We start from the raw sequence: 21,289 nt of genomic DNA, 5'->3' as shown, positions 1-21,289 counted from the left end.
TCAACAGCTAAATCAGATAGTCCAGGTAGACAAGGAGTCTACTTTGGAACCTAAATTACTTAAGGGTTGTTGTCTACATTAATGAGAAGAAGTCACAATGTTCTCAGCTCCCCTTCATGATGTGCAGAGTAGAATCAGCCTGAGTAGGTCTAGGATTATGGGATGATGGGAGTGGGGTTTGCATATGTAGTGTGTTAGTGCAATGAGAAATTCTAGATGTACAAGCTGAGTCTAAAAAAGGTCGAGGAACCAGAGACCAAATTGCCAACACCCATTGAATCATAGAAAGAGCAAGGGAATTCCAGAAAAACATCTACTTCTGTTTCATTGACTTTACTAAAGCTTTTGACTGTGTGGATCACAATGAGCTGTGAAAAATTCTTAAAGAGATGGGAATACCAGACCAGCTTACCTGTCCACTGAGAAACCTGTATTCAGGTCAAGAATACAGTTAGGAATGGACATCAACCAATGGACTGGTTTCAAATTGGAAAAGCAGTACATCAAGGTTGTATATTGTCATCCTGCTTATTTAATTTGGATGCAGAGTACATAATTTGAAATGCTAGACTGGAATATTCGAAAGCTGGAATCAAGATTGCCAGAAGAAATATCAAAAACCTCAGATATGTAGATGATACCACTCTAATGGCAGAAAGTGAAGAGGAACTAAAGAACCTCTTGATGAAGGTAAAAGAGGAGAATGAAAAAGCTGGCTTAAAACTCAGCGTTCAGAAAACTAAGATCATGGCAACCGGTCCCATCATGTCATAGTAAATAGATGGGGGGAAAGTGGAAACAGTGACAGAAATTATTTTCTTGGACTCCAAAATCACTGCAGACAGTGACTGCAGCCATGAAATTAAAAGAGGCTTACTCCATGGAAAAGAAGCTGTGAAAAACCTTGACAACATATTAAAAAGCAGAGACATCACTTTGCTAACAAAGTTTCATACAATCAAATCTTTGGTGTTTCCAGTAGTTATGTACGGATGTGAGAGTTGCACCATAAAGAAGATTGAGTACCAAATAATTGATGCTTTTCAGTTGTGGTGTTTGAGAAGACTCTTAAGAGTCCCTTGAAGAGCAAGGAGATCAAACCAGTCAATCCTAAAGGAAACCCTGGATATTCATTGGAAGGACTGATGCTGAAGCTGAAGCTCCAATACTAGGGCCACCTGATGCAAAGAGCCAACTCATTGGAAAAGAGCCTGATGCTGAAAAGATTGAGGGCAGGAGGAAAGTGGGTAAGAAAGGATGAGCTGATTGGATGGCATCATGGACTCAATGGACACGAGTTTGAGCAAACTCCGGGAGACAGTGAAAGCCAGGGAGGTCTAGTGTGCTGAAGTCCGGGGGGTAGCAGAGTCAGACATGACGTAGTGACTGAATAACAATAGCATGGTAATTATCTTCTTAGTATGAGCTGTGACACCTAATTGAGCAAAATAAAAGGAACTGTACTACGAAGTAATGGTTCTGCTTTTCATCATTCAGCAAACACTTGTTGAGTATGTGTTATGTTGAAGGCACTGTGCTGGTCTAGAGATATAAAGATAAAAGTAGCTCCCTACCCTCAAATGGTTTAGTCTCTTTAGGGGAAGACTGAGGGCAGGAGAAGACAATATAAAGTCAAAAGTACTAGAGTAAGATAACACAGTTTGCTATGAACAAGCACAAGTTCAGTGCAATTGCTCAGTCATCTCTGACTGTTTGCAACCCCATGGTCAGCAGCATGCCCAGGATTTTCTGTCCATCACCAGCTCCCAGAGCTTACTCAAACTCATGTCCATCAAGTCGGTGATGCCATTCAGCCAGCTCATTCTCTATCATCCCCTTCTCCTCCTGCCTTCAATCTTCCTCAGAATCAGGGTCTTTACCAGTGAGTCAGTTCTTTGCATCAAGTGGCCAAGGTATTGGAGTTTCAGCTTCAGCATCAGTCCTTCCAATGAGTATTCAGGACAGATTTCCTTTAGGATTGACTGGTTGGATCTCCTTGCAGTCCAAGGGACTCTCAAGAGTCTTCTCTAACACCCCAGTTCAAAAGCATCAATTCTTTGGTGCTCAGCTCTCTTAATGGTCCAACTCTCACATCCATACATAACTACTGGAAAAACCATAACTTTGACTAGAGGGACTTTTGTCGGCAAAGTAATGTCTCTGCTTTTTAATATGCAGAGACATATTGGTTGGTCATTGAATGGTTTGCCTTGGAAATGACAGATATCATTCGGTTGTATTTGAGATTGCATCCAAGTACTGCATTTCGGACCCTTTTGTTGACTATGATGGCTACTCCATTTCTTCTAAGGGATTCCTGCCCACAGTAGTAGATATAATGGTCATCTGAGTTAAATTCACCCATTCCAGTCCATTTTAGTTCCCTGATTGCTAGAATGTCGATGTTCACTTGCCATCTCCTGTTTGACCACTTCCAATTTGCCTTGATTCATGGATCTAACATTCCAGGTTCCTATGCAATATTGCTCTTTACAGCATCGGACCTTGCTTCTATCACCAGTCACATCCACAACTGGGTATTGTTTTTGCTTTGGCTCCATCCCTTCATTCTTTCTGGAGTTATTTCTCTACTGATCTCCAGTAGCATATTGGGCACCTACCAACCCGGGGAGTTGCCCTTTCAGTATCCTATCATTTTGCCTTTTCATACTGTTCATGGGGTTCTCAAGGCAAGAATACTGAAGTGGTTTGCGATTCCCTTCTCCAGTGGACCACATTCTGTCAGGCCTCTCCACCATGATCCATCCGTCTTGGGTGGCCCAAGCAGTAATGCTGAAGAAGCTGAAGTTGAACGGTTCTATGAAGACCTACAAGACCTTTTAGAATTAACATCCAAAAAAGATGTCCTTTTCATTACAGGGGACTGGAATGCAAAGTAGGAAGTCAAGAAACACCTGGAGTAACAGGCAAATTTGGCCTTGGAGTACAGAATGAAGCAGGGAAAAGGCTAATAGAGTTTTGCCAAGAGACTGCACTGGTCATAGCAAACACCCTCTTCCAACAACACAGGAGAAGACTCTACACATGAACACACCAGATGGTCAATACCGAAATCAGATTGATTATATTCTTTGCAGCCAAAGATGGAGAGGCTCTATACAGTCAGCAAAAACAAGACCAGGAGCTGACTGTGGCTCAGATCATGAACTCTTTATTGCCAAATTCAGACTTAAATTGAAGAAAGTGGGGGAAACCACTGGACCATTCAGATATGACCTAAATCAAATCCGTTATGATTATACAGTGGAAGTGAGAAATAGTTTTAAGGGACTAGATCTGACAGACAGAGTGCCTGATGAACTATGGACTGTGGTTCATGACACTGTACAGGAGACAGGCCTTACAAATAGCTGTGAAAAGAAGTGAAAAGCAAAGGCGAAAAGGAAAGATATAAGCATCTGAATGCAGAGTTCCAAAGAATAACAAGGAGAGATAAGAAAGCCTTCCTCAGCAATCAACGCTAAGAAATAGAGGAAAACAACAGAGTGGGAAAGACTAGAGATCTCTTCAAGAAAATTAGAGATACCAAGGGAACATTTCATGCAAAGATGGGCTCGATAAAAGACAGAAATGGTATGGACCTAACAGAAGCAGAAGATATTAAGAACAGGTGGCAAAAATACAGAGAAGAATTGTACAAAAAGATCTTCACGACCCAGATAATGACGATGGTGTGATCACTCAACCTAGAGCCAGACATCCTGGAATGTGAAGTCAAATAGGCCTTAGAAAGCATCACTACAAACAAAGCTGGTGGAGGTGATGGAATTCCAGTTGAGCTATTTCAAATCCTGAAAGATGATGCTGTGAAAGTGCTACAGTCAATACGCCAGCAAATTTGGAAAACTCAGAAGTGGCCACAGGACTGGAAAAGTTCAGTTGTCATTCCAATCCCAAAGAAAGGCAATGCCAAAGAATGCTCAAATTACCACACAATTGCACTCATCTCACATGCTAGTAAAGTAATGCTCAAAATTCTCCAAGCCAGGCTTCAGCAATATGTGAACCATGAACTTCCAGATGTTCCAGCTGGTTTTAGAAAAGGCAGAGGAACCAGAGATCAAATTGCCAACATCCACTGGATCATGGAAAAAGCAAGAGAGTTCCAGAAAAACATCTATTTCTGCTTTATTGACTATGCCAAAGCCTTTGACTGTGTGGATCACAATAAACTGTGCAAACTTCTGAAACCTATGGGAATACCACACCACCTGACCTGCCTCTTGAAAAACCTATATGCAGGTCAGGAAGCAACAGTTAGAACTGGACATGGAACAACAGACTGGTTCCAAATAGGAAAAGGTATACGTCAAGGCTGTATATTGTCACCCTACTTATTTAACTTATATGCAGAGTACATTATAAGAAACGCTGGGATGCTGGGCTGGAAGAAGCACAAGTTGGAATCAAGCTTGCTGGGAGAAATATCAATAACCTCAGATATGCAGATGACACTACCCTTATGGCAGAAAGTGAGGAGGAACTAAAAAGCCTCTTGATGAAAGTGAAAGAGGAGAGTGAAAAAGTTGGCTTAAAGCTCAACATTCAGAAAACTAAGATCATGGCATCTGGTCCCATCGCTTCATGGCAAATAGATAGGGAAACGGTGGAAACAGTGTCAGACTTTATTTTGGGGGGCTCCAAAATCACTGCAGATGGTGACTGCAGCCATGAACTTAAAAGACGCTTACTCCTTGGAAGGAAACATGACCAACCTAGACAGCATATTTAAAAGCAGAGACATTACTTTGCCAACAAAGGTCTGTCTAGTCAAGGCTACGGTTTTTCCAGGAGTCAGGTATGGATGTGAGAGTTAGACTATAAAGAAAGCTGAGCACCGAAGAATTGATGCTTTTGAACTGTGGTGTTGGAGAAGACTCTTGAGAGTCCCTTGGACTGCAAGGAGATCCAACCAGTCCATCCTAAAGGAGATCAGCCCTGGGTGTTCTTTGGAAGGAATGATGCTAAAGCTGAAACTCCAGTACTTTGGCCACCTCATGCAAAGAGTTGACTCATTGGAAAAGACTCTGATGCTGGGAGGGATTGGGGGCAGGAGGAGAAGGGGACGACAGAGGATGAGATGGCTGGATGGCATCACTGACTTGATGGACGTGAGTCTGAGTGAACTCCGGGAATTGGTGATGGACAGGGAGGCCTGGTGTGCTGCGATGGAGGAGCCTGGTGGGCTGCAGTCCATGGGGTCGCAAAGAGTCAGACACGACTGAGCGATTGATCTGATCTGATCTGATCTGATACCTATTTTGCAAAATTACAGAATTAAGACCTGAAGGGGGTGTTATATTTCATCTATATTCTGGAGCGTAAAACATACCACCTCTTGCTAAGTTAGAAAACATAATCTTTCATCTCTATAGTCACCAATATCTAGAACTTTGTTATAATTAACAGTATCCATGTCCTTCCTATCAGAGTCTGAGCTACCAGATGGTTTCGCCAGGAGACCTCAATGACTAAATCCCACCCCTCTCTCAGCCAGCACCTCACCTAAATAGGATTCACACATCTGACCACTCAGCATGCCACTTGGATTCCAATCACAGCACATCTCCTAGAACCCACTTAAAGCCTTTTTACTTTTATTTTACATTAATTCTAAGAAGCCAGGATAACACACAAGAAACTAGAAACCACAAATCCGATCTAGGACTATGGCTTTTACACGGAAAATCGTGGGCTATTGATATGAGACAATTTTCGCATACTTCAATCACTCTGAAACATTATTATGAAGATTATTGGGAATTCCCTGGTGGTCCAGTGATTAGGACTCCACACTTTCACTACCAAGGGTGTGAGTTTGATCTCTGATCAGGCAACTAAGAGCCCACAAGTCACACAGCACTGGCCCCCTCCAACCCACCTCCCAAAGAAGAATATTATTATTGGGAGTTCCCTGGTGGCATAGTGGTTAGGATTCTAGCCTTTCACTGATATGGCCTGGGTTCAATCCCTGGCTGGGGAACTGAGATCTTGCAAGCCACTCAGCATAGCCAAAAAATAAACTAATTAAATGAATAAAATAAAATAGAAAGAAGTGCCGAAGTGTGTTGAATGGTTATTTTTTTAAGATTAGTATTCAGTTCAGTTCAGTCGCTCAGTTGTGTCTGACTCTTTGCGACCCCATGAACTGCAGCACACCAGGCCTCCCTGTCCATCAAAAACTGCCAGAGTCTACCCAAAGCCATGTCTATTGAGTCGGTGATGCCATCCAACCATCTCATCCTCTGTCGTCCCTTTCTCCTCCAGCCCTCAATCTTTCCCAGCATCAGGGTCTTTTCAAATGAGTCAGCTCTTTGCATCAGGTGGCCAAAGTATTGGAGTTTCAGCTTCAACATCTGTCCTTCTAATGAACACCCAGGATTGATCTCCTTTAGGATGGTTGGAACTCCTTGCAGTCCAAAGGACTCGCAAGAGTCTTCTCCAACACCACAGTTCAAAAGCATCAATTCTTCAGCACTCAGCTTTCTTTATAGTCCAACTCTCACATCCATACATAACCATATGGAAAGGAAAAATCATAGCCTTGACTAGATGGACCTTTGTTGGCAAAGTAATGTCTCTGCTTTTAAATATGCTGTCTAGGTTGGTCATAACTTTCTTTCCAAAGAGTAAGCATCTTTTAATATCATGGCTGCAGTCACCATCTAAAGTGATTTTGGAGCCCCCCAAAATAAGGTCAGCCACTGTTTCCATTGTTTCCCCATCTATTTGCCATGAAGTGATGGGACCAGATGTCATGATCTGAGTTTTCTGAACGTTGAGCTTCAGCCAACTTTTTCACTCTCCTCTTTCACTTTTATCAAGAGGCTTTTTAGTTCTTGTTCACTTTCTGCCATAAGGGTGGTGTTATCTGCATATCTGAGGTTATTGATCTTTCTCCTGGAAATCTTGATTCCAGCTTGTGCTTCTTCCAGCCCAGCATTTCTCATGATGTACTCTGCATATAAGTTAAATAAGCCGGGTGACAATATCCAGCCTTGGCGTACTCCTTTTCCTATTTGGAACCAGTCTGTTGTTCCATGTCCAGTTCTAACTGTTGCTTCCTGACCTGCATACAGATTTCTCAAGAGGCAGGTCAGGTGGTATGGTATTCCCATATGTTTCAGAATTTTCCACAGTTTATTGAGATCCACACAGTCAAAGGCTTTGGCATAGTCAATAAAGCAGAAATACATGTTTTCCTGGAACTCTCTTGTTTTATCGTTATTAATATTATGTTAGTAAGAATAACTCAAATTTCTAATTGCTGCTCTACTCAGGAAGGACCAATTCAATTAGATTACTTTTACTTTTGTCTTGATGATTGATATCTGGTTTCAGAAGGCACAGAAGTATTCAATACATTTGAGGAAGATTCCTATTCAAAACACGCCTTTAAAGGTTATATTTTAAAACAATTGAGACAGTAGTGTGTTTTCCCCAAGTACCATGTGTGAAAGGGTGATAGTTAAATAATTTTAAAAAGAAATGTCTCACCACAAAATCAAATTATTACAATTCTAAGTGATTATTCCCATAATTACTTACAAAACTTTTAAACACAAGAGTCTGATCTTCTTTCCGAAATCTCTCTCCAAGAAAGAAAATGGATTCTAGATTTCAACTTCTTGCTTTTTTCTTTTTCTGCAGCGCTGTGCAGCTCGTAGGATCTTAGTTTCCAGACCAAGGATGGAACCTGGGCAAAAACCCCAAGTTCCAACCACTGGACCATCAGGGAATTACCTAGACTCCAACTTTCTCATCAAAACATTGAGTCAACAACTATAATTTTCATTTCTTGCAGTGTCTAGAGAACATAACTAGGCCAAGGAACAGAGAGTCAATATGGGCTGGGTGCTGCCAGTGTTTAGGTCTCCACGAAAATCCAACACCCATACAGAAGCAATAAGTTAATATAAGACCACTCTGCTCTCTAGGACCATACCACCAGGTCACTTCAGTCATTAAATTACGTTAAGAAAAAGATCAAGTGGAGATACAAGCAACAAGACTCAACCCTGCAGTACTCGGACAGTTATGATTAACAATGTGCCTTGACTTTCTAGCTCTCCCCCAACCACTAAGTGTCACCTTCTCTTAAAGCCAGTAATTTCCTCCTATCAAACAGCCATCGACAGCAGGGGGAAGAAAAGGCACTCACGGGTCAATGTAATATAACTATTTTATCCCATTCCTTATCAAAAAAGTTGTAAGACTGTTTTATAAGATAAGAAGGCTAATTAATTTTCTGTCTAAATGTCAAAAGTCTACATATCCTTTGACCCAGCAATTCCATTTCTAAGAATGCATACTAAAGAAACTAAAGAATGCTAAAGAAACACTTGTACAGGAAGTATCAGCATGTGCAAGAACATTCCCCACAGCACTGTCTGTAGTGTCAAAAGACTAAGACAACCTAGAACACTCATAGGATGGAACACCGTAAACAAGGCAGATCTAAGCGGATTGACAGGAAACAGTGTCCAAGATACACGGTGAGGTTAAAGATACAATTTATAGAACACCATGCTATCACTTATGTAACAAAAGAGAAAGATTGAGAAAATACATGTACAAACGAAATCCAAAGGATGTCCCAAACTGGTAATGCCGACTCCAAGAGGAAGGAGTGGAGGAGCACAAACAAGGTCAGGCAAGAGGACTTCTCATGAATATACACTGTATACGGTTCTGCAATTTAAAATAATTTTGCCAAGTAAACGTATAGTTTATCTTTTAAAAACATACAGTTCATGCAGATTTACTCAGTTCCCCAACAAACACCTCAGGCACCTTCCATTTCTCAATGAACACTTTAGGGATATACCAGTTCTCTCTGATAAAGCTTCAGCAGTGGATAACCAGAGATCTGAAGCTGTAGGTGGGCAGGCATATGTGGCCTTAAGTTTAACTTACTACTGTTTTGACTGAATACTGGAGTGGGTTGCCATGCCCTTCTCTAGGAGACCCTCTCAACCCAGGGATCGAAACTGGGACTCCTGCATTTTGGGTGGATTCTTTACCATCCGAGCCACCAGGGAATCAAGACTCATATATTCCTCCTTCTACCCTTTGGAACCTGCTGAAATTTCAATAGTTAACTTTCAGCCTCCTTTCTAGGAATTTTATAGACACTCTTAGTGACCCATGAAACAAAAGAAAACAAAAATACCCCACACAAGATGACCTACTAGCAATAAGAAATTAGGGTTCTCAGTGTAATTTCCCAGTGTAAGACTCTACTGGGAACCGATTCTTATGCTAAAAAATGTAAGTTACTCTGACCTTAAATTAAAAATGGAAGAGGAATTAGACAACAAATATATTTTTATCATTGGCCAACTCTTCTATATTCCATTCTGATTGTATTGCAGTTTATAATTCATATTTGTTTTACTATGTCCATGATATTCTTGATGATACCTGAAGTACACTTCATGTGTCTCTAGGGGGCAATAAACGTTAATTGTTCAATACATGCTTGTTAAATTATCAAAAGACTAAATGGCATTGGATGGCTGACACAACAAGGGGCTAGGTCTTCTAACTCCTTATATTCTGCACATTCAAATGCTCCCTAACCAGAGAGACTCCCACAATAAAATGACAACAATAATAAGGCAAAAGGCTTCCCTTTCGGCCTCAAACACTCCACTCTTTAAAGATGTCACTCCCTGTCTTCCCTATATAAACAGGATTCATAAAGACAATGTCCTCCACTCAAACCAAGCCAATATCCAACTTTCAACACTATGCAAGTACTAAATGGTCTTTTTCCAAAGCTAAATAACTAAGCTTATACCGTGTGTGTGTGTGTGTGTGTGTACTCAGAGTCACTCAGTCATGTCCAACTCTTTGTGACCCCATGGACTGTAGCCCACCAGGCTCCTCTGTCCATGGAATTTTTCAGGCAAGAATACTGGAGTAGGTTGCCATTTCCTCCCCCTGGGCATATTCCCAACCCAGGGAGTTAACCAGAGGCTCCTGCATTGGCAATTGGATTCTTTACCACTGAGCCACTTGGGAAGATAAATATCTTCAGCTATTCTAAGAACATTCTTCCTTGTGATATTGAAAGGTTGTTGCAGAACCACAAAAAGATGCCAGGATTCTTGGCCTCCGGAGAAGAATTCAATCCAGGGCCAGAGACGAGGCTTGATCGCTCAGAGCTTTTGTGTAATAAAGTTTTATTAAAGTATAAAGGAGATAGAGAAAGCTTCTGACATAGACATCAGAAGGGTGCAGAAAGAGTACCCCCTGCTAGTCTTCAGCTGGATGTTATATAGTCACTAGCAGTTTGCTAATGAAAGAAAGGAATGTCTTAAAACTCAGAATGGCACCAGGCCCCTCAACCATAAGATGTATTTTGGAGTAATCTTGGCACCAGAGGCGTCATCTTGGGCCATAAAACGATTGACTTGAATCTTGTAGAAGGGCAGATTACCATACAAATAGTTTTGTTTACGTAGATTAGGGGGAACAAGTCTGAGTATAACATACTGGTTTGTCAAGAAAGTTCTGAGCCATTAGGCAAACCGCCTTGAAGACAGAGTTTGGGGTAAATGCATAGTACATTAACATAGCTTAAGACAAACATTTCCATAAGAAGAATGCATTGGTTAACTCAAGGTTTGAGAATAGTTAATTTCAGGTGGTGTCATTATGGCTACACAGTATTTTAAGAGAAAGCTCTTTTAAATTTGTATAGAGAAGGGAAAACATATTGCTAGTTTGTTTCTCCACTTGAGAGAGAGAGAAAATGTCTGACACTTGTCTATTTCCTCTGTTTGGAGACCCCTGGCCTTCCTGCCTGTTACCCTCTCATTATCTTTATTTATCCTAAAAGCATTCCTCCTTGTGATAATGCTGGAATGCACTGTGAGAATGAAGGACTTTTTACCCATGTTTCAAGTGAGAATGCTGTTGGCCTCAGGCATGAATTCTTACCACTTTCTCAGGCAGCCCACATCAAATAACTGATCTATGTGAGAAAGTGAAGATTCACCCCTCTTACCTCAACCCAGGACAGCTCTGATGGTCAGCTCAGCCTGTATCCTACATCACAGTTCAACCCCTCCTGTGCAGACTGCTTCCTACCCCTTCTTTAGTGTTTATCTCAAGATCACCTCCTAATAAGACTGCCTCCATCTCAAAGTTGGTTTCCCTTCTTACCCTTTCCTGCATCCAGTAATTAACATATCTGAAAAAGTGATCTGCACTCCTCTACTTAACACTCATTTTTCCATCCTTTTGTGATCCCCCTAGAAATTACATTCTCATTAGCTAAATAAGATCATTGCCAAGCACAGTCAGAAAACCCACTAACTCTTCAACTCTCTCCATCTTTGAAATGTGATACCATTCCTCTTACACTTTCTTTGGCTTCCATCACACTGTGCTGTTTGAGTCATTCTGTTTGAATTGTTCTTTCACTACTACCTTCATTTGGCATTTTCTTCCTCCTACTCCTCACATGTAGACATCCTTTAGGTTCACTTCTTCATCCTCTTCTAATTTTAAACAACCTGTCTGTAATTTCAGTGTATTAATACTGAGGACCCAATCAGCATTAGAGACATTCGTGGGGCAGTGAGAGTAAAAACAGCCTCTTAACAGTAAAACAGAGCTGGATTCCAGGTCAAGCCAACTGAGAAACTGTGGGTAAATCATCAAATCTTTGTTTCATTTCTTTTTTGTTTGTTTGTTTCATTTCTTTATCTGAAATGAGTATGATACCAGCCTCACAAGGATGCTCCCTATATTTTTTGTTCCCCAAATATTTTTTGTTCCCTTTACCTCCCTGTCTTTTCACATGTTGTGCCTCTGCTGCAGCGTTCTGGCTCTGCCCATCTTCCATCTAGCTAATTCCTACTTACCACTGATGTCTCACTTTGCTTTTTTTAAAAATAATTTTATTTATTTATTTTTGGCTGTGCTGGGTCTTCTTTGCTGCACAGGCTTTTCTCTAGTTGCAGAGTTCAGGGACTACTCTCCAGTTGCAGTGTGCGGGCTTCTTCTTGCGGTGGCTTCTCTTGTTGCAGAGCATGGGCTCTAGAGCACACAGGCTTTAATAGTTGCAGCACATGGACTCTGTAGTTGCAGCTCCCCAGATCTAGAGCGCAGGCTCAACAGTTGTGGCTTATGGGCTTAGTTGCTCCATGGCATGTGGGATCTATCCAGATCAGGAGTCAAACCTGTGTCCCCTGCATTGGCAGGCGAATTCTTATCCACTGTACCACCAGGGAAGTCCCTGATGTCTCACTTCAGATGTTCCTTCCTCTAGAGGGGACTTCCTAGAGAAAGTCCAGAAGACTGGACTCTGTGCTGCCAATGCAGGGGGCCCAGGTTGGATCCCTGGTCAGGAACTGGTTCCCACATGCCACAACTCAAAATCCTGCATGCTGCAACCAAGACCTGGTGCAGACAAATAAATAAATAAATAAATAGATGTTTGTTCCTCCAAAAAGCCCTTTGTGATTCCAGTCTCTGAGTGAGATGTGTCTTCTAAGACACCTATACTCTATACTGTATTCTTCCCTTTCCCATAGCATGATCCCATGGAATTCTGATACCAAAATCAGACAAAGACGACACAAGAATTTCTGCACTTTTTAGCATTCCATTAAAAAGACAAGCCATGGAGTAGGAAAACATATTTGCAAATCACATATTTAATAATGACTTGCAAAGAATTCTCAACACTCAATAAGAAAATCAGATCAGATCAGTTGCTCAGTCGTGTCCGACTCTTTGCGACCCCATGAATCGCAGCACACCAGGCCTCCCTGTCCATCACCAACTCCCGGAGTTCACCCAGACTCACGTCCATCGAGTCAGTGATGCCATCCAGCCATCTCATCCTCTGTCATCCCCTTCTCCTATTGCCCCCAATCCCTCCCAGAATCAGAGTCTTTTCCAATGAGTCAACTCTTTGCATGAGGTGGCCAAAGTACTGGAGTTTCAGCTTTAGCATCATTCTTTCCAAAGAAATCCCAGGGCTGATCTCCTTCAGAATGGACTGGTTGGATCTCCTTGCAGTCCAAGGGACTCTCAAGAGTCTTCTCCAACACCACAGTTCAAAAGCATCAATTCTTCGGTGCTCAGCCTTCTTCACAGTCCAACTCTCACATCCATACATGACCACAGGAAAAACCATAGCCCTGACTAGACGAACCTTTGTTGGCAAAGTAATGTCTCTGCTTTTGAATATGCTATCTAGGTTGGTCATAACTTTCCTTCCAAGGAGTAAACGTCTTTTAATTTCATGGCTGCAGTCACCATCTGCAGTGATTTTGGAGCCCAAAAAAATAAAGTCTGACACTGTTTCCACTGTTTCCCATCTATTTCCCATGAAGTGATGGGACTGGATGCCATGATCTTTGTTTTTTGAATGTTGAGCTTTAAGCCAACTTTTTCACTCTCCACTTGCACTTTCATCAAGAGGCTTTTTAGTTCCTCTTCACTTTCTGCCATAAAGGTGGTGTCATCTGCGTATCTGAGGTTATTGATATTTCTCCCGGCAATCTTGATTCCAGCTTGTACTTCTTCCAGCCCAGCGTTTCTCATGATGTACTCTGCATATAAATTAAATAAGCAGGGTGACAATATACAGCTTTGACGTACTCCTTTTCCTATTTGGAACCAGTCTGTTGTTCCATGTCCAGTTCTAACTGTTGCTTCCTGACCGGCATACAAATTTTTCAAGAGGCAGATCAGGTGGTCTGGTATTCCCATCTCTTTCAGAATTTTCCACAGTAAGAAAATAACCCTATTTTAATATATTCAGGGAATTCCTTGACGGTCCAGTGGTTAGCATGCTGCACTTCCACTCCAGGGGGCACACGTTCAATCCTTGGATGGGGAACTAAGATCCTACATACCATGCAGCATAGGAAAAAACAACAATAATAATAATTAATAAAATGTTCAAAAGATTTGAACAGACACTGCAAATAAGATACATAGATGGCAAATAAGCGCATTAAAAGATGCTTGATATCATTAATCATCTGGGAGATGCAGATTAAAACTACAATGAGGGACTACTAGACACTTTTTAGGATGGCTAAAATTAAAAGGCTGCCCACACCAAGTGTAGGTGAGGATGCAGAGCAGCTAAATCTTTCATACACTGCTGGTGGTACAACCACTTTGGAAAACAGTTTGGGGGTTTCTTTAAAAGGTAAACATATACCTACCATGTGACTTATACATTCTACTCATAGGAATTTATCCAGAAGAAGCATATGTCCATACACAGATTTGTACACTAATGTTCACAGTAGCTTAATTTTTAAAAAACATATTTATTTTTTTGACTGCATTGGGTCTTAGCGTGGTACGCAGGATCTTTGTGGCAGCACACTGGATCTTTCCTTGCGGTTCATGGACTCTCTAGTTGGGGTTTGTGGGTTCCAGCTCAGTAGCTGTGGCATGCGGGCTTAGTTGTTCTGTAGCACATGGGATCTTAGTTGCCTGACCAAAGATTGAACCCGATTCCACTGCATCGCAAGGTGGATTCTTAACCACCGGACCCCCAGGAAAGTCCCCATAGTAGCATCATTTGTAATAGCCAAGAACTGTTAACAATCCAAATGTCCACCAACAGGTGAGTGGATAAACTGTTTTAGATCCATACAGTGGAATACTACCCAGGAGGAAAATCAATGGATGCATGCAACATTATGGATGACTCAATTATGCTAAATGAAAGAAGCCAGAGGGAAAAAAAAAGTAGATATCGTATGATTCCATTAACAGTAAATTATGGGAAATGCAAACTAATCTCTAGTGACAGAAAACAGATCAGTGGTGGCCCAGGAGCAGGGAGGACAGGAAAGAGGGATCACAAAGGGGCAAGAGGTATTTGGGAGTGGTGATAGGTATGTTCATTACCTTGACTGAAGCAATGATTTCATGGGTGTGTACGTGCGTGAAAACTTAACCAAACTAGACAGTTTAAATGAGTATAGTTTATTGTATGTCAGTTCTACCTCAAGAAAGCTGTTAAGATGGAATATATATTTATAAAATATGTGTGCTGCTGCTGCTGCTGCTGCTAAGTTGCTTCAGTCGTGTCCAACTCTGTGCGACCCCATAGACAGCAGCCCACCAGGCTCCTCTGTCCCTGGGATTCTCCAGGCAAGAATACTGGAGTGGGTTGCCATTTCCTTCTGAAAGGTTGTAGTATCACGCGAATACACCGGGATTCTTGGCCCCCGGAGGAGAAGAATTCAATCCGGGGCCAGAGACGAGGCTTGATCACTCAGAGCTTTTGTGTAATAAAGTTTTATTAAAGTATAAAGGAGATAGAGAAAGCTTCTGACATAGACATCAGAAGGGTGCAGAAAGAGTACCCGCTTGCTAGTGTTAACAATGAAGTTATATAATCCAAAGAATATCTGGAGGTTGTAAAGACCTCATCAGACCTACTCCCATAATTAACATTTTAAGATAACAGAAGGTTGAATCCAAAGACTGTCCTTAGGCAGGATACATTATGGGTATATAATCCTAAGGAATGTGGAGAAAGAAAAAAAAGTTTGTTCTTTCTTCCTCTTTGAGAATTCCAAACCCCTCTCTCCTTGGGGACCCCTAGATTTCCTATCAACCTGCCTAGGAAATGACTCTCATTCCCCCCTTTTCTTTTAGGAGAATTATGTTGCCTAGGGAAAAGGGGCGTCGTTCTCGTTCCATAACTGCTTCCGAGCTGACAAGGGGCGTTGTCCCTAAATTGGTGAGGCAACATATTCTCCTAATCTTCATATTGAGGATATCTGATCCAGGGGCCCCAAATAGTAGTTGGAGGAAGCTACAGCAGTAGCAGGAATTTGAGCAACCATTTGTAACTTAAAAGCTTTCATGCGGCTAGAAACAAATCCAGTTATACAATTACAGATGCAGGGAGCAAACAGCAAAAACACAACATTCAGAATCAAAATTAAAAGTCACATTATGTCCATAGTTAGAGTACAAAGTGTTGCACCAGTCCATTTTAGGGTTGGTAAATGTCATCAGGTGAAGAAGAGGCATCGCATGTTATTGTTGTCGAAGGTATTCACAGACTTGGAGAAAGTCTTTTCCTTGAAGTGGGGATGTCCACCACGGGAAGCCTTCCACTGATGAAGAGGGGAGCTCTCTGCAGACCCAGCAGTTAGACCGATTGTGGAATGCAATATAGGAGTGAGCCCAGGACAGGAGTACATTGTCTTGAGGATCCAACGGCAGACTCAGGATATTTGGAGTCAGCAGAAGTAGACTCACACAGATTATCAGGCCCATCCGCTGCCCTTTGCTTAACTTTAGACCTTGGGTCAGGGCCACGAGCTCCACTAACTGAGCACTGGTTCCCTGGGGGAGAGATTTTGCTTCCAAAACCTGTTCAGCAGTCACCATGGCATAACCTGCTTTACGCTTTCCATCCCGAACAAAAGAACTGCCATCTGTAAATATTTCCATGTCAGGATTGGCTAATGGTGTATCCTTTAGATCCTCCCGAGCTGCATAGTTTAAAGTTAGGAATTGAGAACAATCGTGATCAGGTGTTTCATTTTCCTTCTCAGGAAGGAAAGTGGCAGGATTTAAATTTCCACAAACTTTAAGCTTATTTACTGGTCCTTCTACAACAATCACTGATACTTAAGAAGCCTACTGTCTGTCATCCAAATATTAACCTTAGAATTTAAGATTCCACTCACATCATGAGAAGTCAGTACACTAAGGTTTCGTCCATTAATTATTTTTAAAGCTTCAGGTGCTAATAAAGCCGCTGCCCCAATTACTCTTAGGCAGTGGGGCCACCCACGTGAAACTACATCTAATTCTCTGTTTAGATAAGCAATAGGTTGCTGGTGAGGCCCTCGGGGTTGTGTCAAAACTCCCATTCGATTTCTTTATACCCAAAATAGGAGTGTTGCAAGGACTGTTACAGGGAATTAATAGTCCCTGCTCCTTTAAATTTTCGATGATGGGTTTTAACCCTTCCTTAACTTCAGGTTTCAGTGGATACTGCTTCTTATGTGGAAATACGTGTGGGTCTTTGAGCTTAACAACTACAAGAATAGCATTTTGTGCTCGACCCACAGATTTTCCATCAGCCCATACTCTAGGATTTACATTTTGTTCACCTAAAGGGAGAGAAAGGGAGGGCTCCATATTCATGAAAACAGAGGCATGGACCTTGCTCAGTATATCCCTTCCTAAAAGGGGTGAGGGAGATTCTGGCATGATCAGAAACTCGTGTGAAAACAGCACAGAATCCCAGTTGCAAGATAAAGAATAACTGAAATAATACCTTTTGGCTCGTCCAGACAGTCCCATTACGGAAGCGGATCGGGAAGAAAGTGGGCCAGGGGCTTCAGTAAGCACAGAATAAGTTGCCCCAGTATCTAAAAGGAAATCGACGGATTGGCCCCCTACAATTATTAATACCCGGGGTTCCTCAGGTGTAATTAGGACAGGAGCTTGTGTGGGGACCCCCAGGCACCTTCAGTCCTGATTGTCTTGAGAGTCCGACCCCGGAGACCTACGCCTCTGGGGGCAGTCTCTCTTCCAGTGTGGTCCTTTGCAGACCGGACATGGAGCCTCTCTCACTTCTCCAATGCATGAAAGTGAAAAGTGAAAGTGAAGTCACTCAGTCGTGTCCGACTCTTCCCGACCCCATGGACTGCAGTCTACCAGGCTCCTCCATCCATGGGATTTTCCAGGCAAGAGTACTGGAGTGGGGTGACATTACCTTAGGGTATAACAAATAATAATGGCTTACCTGGTGGCTCAGTCTGTAAAGAATCTGCCTGCAAAGCTGGAGACCCTGGCTCCATCCCTGGATAGGAAAGATCCTCTAGAGAAGGAAATGGCAACCCACTGCAGTATTCTTGCTTGGTAAATCCCATGGACAGAGGAGCCTGGAGGGCTACAGTCCGTGGGGTCGCAAGAGTCAGACACAACTTAGCAACTAAACCACGGTAACAAATAATAAAACAGCAGAACATTCTCTGTATCCATCACCTGGTTTAAAAAAGTAAATATCATTATTTTTGAAAATTTCTATGTTCCCTGATAACCCAAAAACTCGGGCTTTCTTGTTTAAAATAGAGGGGTATCTGAAAATATTTTCTAAATACTCTAGGTTCCCAGAGGTGATTATTCTGGGGACTATTTTTTATGTAAATAAGCTCAGTAATGTAGCATGGTGCATATATGCGTGCTGAGTCACTTCAGTAGTGTTCTTCTCTTTGTGACCCTATGGACTATAGCCTGCCAAGTTTCTCTGCCTATGGGATTCTCCAGACAAGAATACTGGAATGGGATCTACCTGACCCAGGGATCAAACCCTCCTCTCTTAAGTCTATCTTGCATTAGCGGGCGGGTTCTTTACCACTAGCGCCACCTGGGGAGCCCCTGAACTGAAACTGTGTGGCATAGTTTGAAGGTGAAACTTGCCCTTTAAAAGATGGGCAGCCAAAAACAGTGATTTAAAAATAATCCCATTGTGGAGTTATGAACATCTGAGTGCCTCTGCCAAGAATGCAAAAGGGAAAGGTCTTGCCGACTGTGACCAGATGGGCAAGTGCTTTCACTTAAAAAAAAAAAAAAGAGGCAGAAGTGGGCGGGATGGAAAGGAAGTAGGCGGGAACATGTAGTAATAACTGGGCCTTGGCATGGGCTTGCTGGTGTGTGGGTTTTAGCCAGGCTCCACCCACAGATCGTTTTCTTAGGAGAGGTCACTCACAGATAAGCTGTGAATACACACACTCCGCATTTAAAACTGCAGTAGTAGTCTCTAAGCAGGAATAGGGGATTGTAATCAGCTTTCCTTCTAAGGAAAAGCCGGGAACTTTCTCATTTCACTTCATGAAAAGTAAGCCATAAGGCAATTTCTGCCAAACATCTATTAGTTGGATGAAACAGATCTCTTGCCCGAGATCTGACTTCAGCTGTGTATTTCCAGTACAACCAGTTCTTTACTCTGCAGCTGATTGGCTCTAGAGTGTGGCCAGATATCTACTTCCCCCAGTTAAAGGAGTCAGATCTCTAACTGTTGATCTGTTCTCTTCTGAGTGATGGCGCTCACCATTTTAATCCTCTGGCTGGCTGGCTGCATCCTGGCATTTCCCATGTACCTGCTGGACTTTCTTGGCTTGTGGAACTGGATATGCAAACAGTGGTTCCCCTACTTCCTGGCGAGGTTCACTGTGATATACAACGAACAGATGGCGAGCAAGAAGCGGGAGCTCTTCAGCAACCTGTGGGAGTTCACGGGCCCCTCCAGGAAGCTCTCCATGCTGGAGCTGGGCTGTAGCACGGGGGCCAACTTCAAGTTCTACCTCCCCTGGATGCCAGGTGACCTGTGTTGATCCCAACCCCAACTTTGAGAAGTTCTCGATCAAGCGCATTGCCCAGGCTGACACCTGCAGTTTGAGCGCTTCATAGTGGCTGCCGGGGAGAACATGCACCAGGTGGCCACAGGCTCCATGGAGGTGGTGGTCTGCACCCTGGTGCTCTGCTCCGTGAAGAACCAGGAGCAGATCTTCCAGGAAGTGTGCCGAGTGCTGAGGCCAGTGAATGTGGATTGAGGAGGGCTGCTTAGTAGCAACCACTATCACCAAGGGCTGCTGCTGCTGCTGCTGCTAAGTCGCTTCAGTCGTGTCCAACTCTGTGCGACCCCAGAGAGGGCAGCCCACCAGGCTCCCGCGTCCCTGGGATTCTCCAGGCAAGAACAGTGGAGTGGGTTGCCATTTCCTTCTCCAATGCATGAAAGTGAAAAGTGAAAGTGAAGTCGCTCAGTCGTGTCCGACTCCTACTGACCCCATGGACTACAGCCCACCAGGCTCCTCCGTCCATGGGATTTGCCAGGCAAGCGTACTAGAGTGGGTTGCAGCCCTCCCAATTTCAGTAGATCAAACACCCTAACATAAAAGTAAAGCTCCTGGGGAAGCTACTGTTGAGTTTTTCAAAAAAGTCTTAGCATGCAGAAGAAGCTATAAAGGAAAAGACTGATAATACATATATAAATAAAATTTTATAACTCCTGCAGGGAAAAGGACTATAAACAAACTTAAAGTACAAAAATTTGTAAAAATATTTGCCAAAGATGGTAGATAATGGGTTAACTTCCTTCATATTAAGACATTACAAATCAACAAGATCAACAGGATTCTTAAATCAATTGTTTTTAAAAAGAGAAAAAGAAACAAAGTACTCTAACAGAAATACAAATAAAGATAGCTAATATATGATTTAAATGTTTAGTCTTGCAATTAAAAACAAACTAAAGCAAGATATTTTAAGGAATTAATATAACAAAACAGAAACATATTCACAGATACAGAGAACAAACTACTGGTTACCAGTTGGGAGAGGGTAGAGGGACAAGACAGGAGTGTGGGATTAATGTATAAAATAAATAAGCAATTAGGATATATTCTACAACACAAGGAAATATAGCCATTATTTTGTAATAACTTTAAATGGAGTATAACCTATAAAAATTCTGAATCACTATGTTGTATACCTGAAACTAATATTATAAATCAACTATACTTTAATTAAAAAGAAAGTAAAGCAAGATGCTATTTTACCTACTATTCTGTCAGAGACTTTTAAGTTCAATATGGTGTTGGGATGGGTTTGGAGGACTGGATACCCCAGTTGGAGGAAGTGTCCTCTCTGGAGTGCTATTTAATAATATTAAATTTTCAAGTACACTTACTCCTTCATCCAACAGGAATTTATCTTATAGCTATCCTGCACAAATGTGCAAAAACTCATTCACATGTGAAAATATTCATTGTAGTATTTGAAATACTGCAAGTTAGAAATAACTTAAACATCCATCAGCTGGAGGCTGTTATGTAAACTGTCACACAGTATAAAGGATTTCTGTGCATCTGTTAAAAAGAACAAGGAAGAGTTACCCATGGCATATGAAAAAAATCCTTGAGATATTGTTCATTTAAAAGGCAATGAAAACAGAATATTATGTAGAGTGCAAGTCCATCTGTGTGGGGGAGAGAATATACCTATACAAGTATTTATGTTAATGAGAATGATAAACAAGAAATTATAAACAGTGGTTACCTCTTGGGAGAAGGGGGCAACAGAGGATGACATGGTTGGATAGCATCACTGACTCAATGGACATGAGTTTGAGCAAACTCAGGGAGATAGTGATGAACAGAGAACTCTGATGCAGTTCATGAGATCACAAAGAGTAGGACATGACTTAACGACTGAACAATAACAAGCTCTTGGGAAGGGAATTGGATAA

The 21,289-nt window shown here is 42.0% G+C and overlaps 1 pseudogene; it reads left to right on the top strand.

Moving 5' to 3' along the window:
* Positions 1-16,908: 16,908 nt before the first annotated feature.
* On the top strand, positions 16,909-20,047 carry LOC133247389 (N6-adenosine-methyltransferase TMT1A-like; annotated as a pseudogene).
* The last annotated feature ends 1,242 nt before the right edge of the window (positions 20,048-21,289 follow it).

This window comes from Bos javanicus, chromosome 5 (genome assembly GCF_032452875.1).
Source record: "Bos javanicus breed banteng chromosome 5, ARS-OSU_banteng_1.0, whole genome shotgun sequence".
Lineage (NCBI taxonomy): Eukaryota > Metazoa > Chordata > Mammalia > Artiodactyla > Bovidae > Bos > Bos javanicus.
The sequence above is the reverse complement of the archived record's forward strand: the minus strand, read 5'-3'. Positions and strand labels throughout refer to the sequence as shown.